We start from the raw sequence: 5,164 nt of genomic DNA, 5'->3' as shown, positions 1-5,164 counted from the left end.
ATATGTGATTTATGTTTCTTCCTTTCATTGAGATCTGCTCTAAACCATCTGGCAAGTTCAAACTCTAGACAATTGTAGTTAATTCTAGACCTGTCTCCACCTAGTTGGTCAATTCAGTTTAAATCTGAGATTATTAAAATCCATATTTTTCTGAAATATGATCTCAATAGATTGTTTCCTTGGAGAAATATATATTTGCCAATGTAATCATACAGGACCAAATTCCTGGTAGGCACTTAATATTACTGGTCACAAGAGGTATGAAGCAGCTGTTGTGTCTTCATTTATATTTAGGACCCCAAACTCAAGGAAATGAAATATAAGAAAGTTCAAAACTAAATACTCACATATAAAATAACTATGTTTCATCACCTGAGGCAAAAAAAGAGTCCAGGATGTACTTCTCTCAAAAAAAATTACATCACTCTATTATTTTCAAACTAAGACTCTAAATTGTTAATCTACTGGCCTATAAATGAAATTCAAATCTTTATTTTGATATGAAAATGCTTTCTTCTACTACTATACATCTTAAGCAATCAGAAACGTTTTTTTAATGTGTTGGGCTATACAGAAGTTAATTATTAGCTAATGTAAAGATGTAAGCATCAAACTGCCTTTATTTGTCATTTCAGTATATGTAATCAGATGTAAATGCTTTTACCAACATGTTACTATAATTAGTACCATATAACACAGACTTCAAAAGTAATATTTCCCTTCTACAAAATGCTTTTATGGCTGCATTAAAATTAAAAAAGAATATAGACTTTAAGGAAGATATTACACTCAGATATATAATTGACAACTTTTGATATAAATAAAAATAAATCGTTTTACTTTAAGGGTAAAAGCAATTGCCAAGATATCGAGTTCAGTTTCTACATTAAGAAAATATTTGAGCATAACACATTATTGTTCTTTCTTTTTACCTTTCAGACTGTCCTAGTAATGTATGAGAAGTTTTTACTTAGCGAAACATATCAGAAACTTCAAGAGACTGGTCCCATTTCTTCAATATGGCAGCACAGAGGTACTGAACATTCCAATTCTGCTTGAGAAGATTAAAGTGACATAAGACAATGTGAGAGATAGCACTTGACTTTGATATTCAAAGTGTTAAACCATCAGAAAGCCCTTGAGAACACATTTGAAAGAAAATGCTACATATACTCTAAAATGATTATGACAATTACTTCAATAAATATAATTTAAACTAAAATATGATTAAAGTGGTATCCTCCAGACTAGTTTGGATACATCCCAAGGCCCCAGTGGCATGTCTACAACCCAGAAAAATACCCACTCTTCTATTTAAATATTAATTTATAAATTAAGAACAATAGAAATTAAAAACAATAGATTATAATAAAATTTAAAAGTGTGAAATACACTATAATAAAATATATCAATTTGTCTGGGCCAGAAACATTGTTCTTTTAAATTACATGCTACTATCAAAGGTGTGTATTATCACAGAAAATCAAGCCCAAAATGTAAAACTCAAATTGATTTTTTCATTATTATTATGCTCAGAATAAAGAGAAATTGACTGCAAGTGGCTATTTACCAGCAAATTAAAGGGATATTCTTTCAAATTATTTTGAGAATATCTGTTTTATGATAATGTAAAATGTTAAAGTGATAAAATCTCCACAAATTCCAAATAGTGAAGAAAGGCAATTTTCCTTGAGGCTTCAGTTGGGAGAAAGAACTCCAATCACAGTTAAAATAGAATCCATGTATGTTACACTCAGACAAAACATTTGTTTACATTTTGCTCATTCCCTGAGACTTCAGGAGACTTGAGATTAAAGGAAGTGGCATTACTGGTCTCATTGAGGAAATTTCAAAGCAGCTCAACACTCATACTACTTACTTTCAGCCAGATTTATAGTGAGAATCAAGAGCAAAGAGTCAAGTAGAACAATTTGAAAAACAAAATTTAGCCCAGACAAAATTATGTATAAATTTAGGGCCAAAGAGTATATGTTGCTGAAATTAGCACTGTTGAAAAGATGCCAAACATGGTATACAGGGATAAAAAGAGATCCCTTGAGGTATCACCATGATCCCACACATTGCAGAATAAGAGTACAAAATTATAAACTTTTCATTTGAAAAGAGGACCCCTAGGTTTTCTGTTCCAGAATAGCCTTCTAGGGAAATGTTTGTCTGGGATGCATTTTGTTGTAATCAGCCAACCAGGAACACGGAGGCCATTATTGCCGTGGTCCAAGGGATCTTAATTCAGCCTAGGCTGGTGACAAATCTTGGCATCTTTCATAGGATACTGTTTTATCTGTCATGCAGAATGCAAGAGTTGTGAGGTCAGGGAGACTTCTACTCAGATTTTATAGAAAGGCAAGCAGTCATGGAGAGATTAGTGTGTGAAGTTGTGGGAATGAAGCAGAAGGTGCTGTAGAACACTGTGGTAGTCAGTGATGTCAGGAATGTGGAATGTCAGTTGAAAAATTCTGAAGGCCATGAGTGGAATCAGCACAAGAGAGAGGGCATGTAGGTGGAAACCAGCAGGAAAATAGAGTTGGTACTGACCATCCCTCTTGAACTATTATCTCACCAACATGTGTCAGAGATGCCAGCTATGAAGTTATCAAATTTATTTATTTATTTATTTATTTTAATTAAAAAAAATTTATTGAGTTTATTGGTACAATCTAGGTATAACATACAATTACATTTATTATTGGGATCCTGTACCTTTACATGATAGATCTTGATTCTAATTTTTTCCCTTTGTCCCTGCCCTCCCCTCACCCCCTCCTCCCTTACCCATTTACACACACTTTATTTCCATTTTTTCATTTTCTCATATTTTTTCCCTCTCCCTTATTACCTTGCCCCCACCCTTCCCACTTTCCCTACACCTTTAGCCCTTTACTTCCTATTTCACATTATCAATTATCTCATTCGGATCTTGTGTACTATATAGTTTTTCACACCAGAGAAACTGTTCAGTATTTCAGTTAAAGAAATCTCTATATGAACATTAAAAATAGGGAATCCTAAAATAAAACTAAAAAGGAAAGTAAAAGAGAAAGGGCAATGATGTAAAATTAAAATAATCCTTAATTCTGAAGAAGAACTGGTCCTTGAACATATTTAAGTTGCTTCTTGCTCTTGTAGTCTTACATTATTTTCTTTTTTTCATTATTTAGAGAATACTTTATTAGTTTCTGTAATCAAATCCACGTAGATATGACCTTACATATTTAATACAGTGCATTACACCTGTAGAAATAGAAAAAATGTAAAATTAAAATAATCCTTAATTCTGAAGAAGAACTGGTCCTTGAACATATTTAAGTTGCTTCTTGCTCTTGTAGTCTTACATTATTTTCTTTTTTTCATTATTTAGAGAATACTTTATTAGTTTCTGTAATCAAATCCACGTAGATATGACCTTACATATTTAATACAGTGCATTACACCTGTAGAAATAGAAAAAATAACATTTCTAGACCAATATGGCTGTTAATTTCTGTACAATGCCAATTCAACACAGTAAATTGATACAATTTTTGATACAATTTTCCAAAGTTGACAGCACAAAGTTTCCAAAAATTCAAATTATATATATATGTATATATATATATTTATATTTATATAAAAAGACTAATATAGCAGTATGCTATGCATCAATAGCAGCAACAGTTTTTCCAGGTTCTGCAGTCATCTGAACAAAATTATAGACATTCAGCACACTCCATTAAAAAAACAAAAATAAAAAGACAGAAGAATAATGCCCAGAAAACATCAAAGTTCTGTTGCTGTTGTGGTACCTGGCACCATTTTTTTTTATTAGCATCTTAATCATCATCTGGAGAGAGAATATTATAGAGTAACATCATTAAAAATAGCTCCAATAAAGCATGGTCACTACTATGTATCATAAAGCAGGTACAAGATATTTTACATTCACAGAGGTATGATACAGTACCGTCCTACATCAATAATACTAGAATCAGTTTTGGTTTGAAATTTACTTTGTTTTCAAATAAGATTGCTACCCCTGGCTTTTTTCTGGCCTCCTGTCACATGGAGAATTGTTTTCCGTCCTTTCACTTTCAGTCTATGGGATTCTTTTTGCAATAGGTGTGTTTCTTGTATGCAACATATTGTTGGATTTTGCTGCTTATTCCATTCTGCCAGTCTATTTCTCTTGATTGGTGAGTTGAGGCCATTGACTTTGATGGTTATAACTGTTATGCACTGACTTATTATTGTCCTGTTATGGCCTTTTGTTGACTCTTTTTACTTTTTCACCTTCTCCTTTTAGTTTCTTGCCTTGCCTATTTGATTTGCTCTGTTAGGCCTTATGGTGTTGTTGCCTTCATTGTCTTTTTCTAGGATATTGTTTAGAATTGCTGGTAGTGCTGCTTTGGTATTCATGTAGTTTCTCAAGTGTTCTTTGTCTTGGAAGTATCTTATTTCCCCATCCATTTTGAAAGAGAGTTTTGTAGGATACATCAGTCTAGGTTGGAGGTTGTTCTCTTTTAGTACTTGAAATATCTCACTCTAGGCTCTCCTTGCCCCAAGAGTTTGTGCTGAAAAGTCTGCTGTGATTCTGATGGGGTTTCTTTTGCATGTGATTTCTTTCTTTTATTTTACTACTTGTAGTATTTTGTTCTTCTGTTGGGTTTCTGGGATCTTGATTATTATATATCTAGGTGTAGATTTTTTTTTTTTGATTGTGGCTAGTTGAGGTCCTATATGCCTCACTGATCTGAATGTCAAATTCTTCCCCTCTGTTTGGGAAGCTTTCTGTCATTTATTCTGTGAACAGCTTTTTTAAGTCATTTGTATTTTCTCCTGTTACTTCATGGATTCCTATCAGTCTTATGTTAGTCTTCTTTGCATCATCTAGGAGTTGTTGCATTGATTTCTCATGTTCTCCTACTGTTTTTAAGAAACCTCTCTCTTCACGGTCACTGACTGCAATCTTATCTTCTATATCTGAGATTCCATCTTTGCATGCTTTTATTCTGTTGCATACACTTTCAATGGAGTGTTTAATCTCCTGGAGATCTGTTTGAATCTGTTTTATGGATTTCATTTCTTTCCTATGTTGGGTGTTTATTGTTTCCATTTCTTTCTTATGCTGGGACTTCATGGCTTCTATCATGGTCCTGAGCTCATCTTT

The sequence above is a fragment of the Fukomys damarensis genome, unplaced genomic scaffold (assembly GCF_012274545.1).
Source record: "Fukomys damarensis isolate Sample0158 unplaced genomic scaffold, DMR_v1.0_HiC HiC_scaffold_24, whole genome shotgun sequence".
Taxonomy (NCBI): Eukaryota; Metazoa; Chordata; class Mammalia; order Rodentia; family Bathyergidae; genus Fukomys; species Fukomys damarensis.
This window is presented reverse-complemented; position numbering follows the sequence as displayed.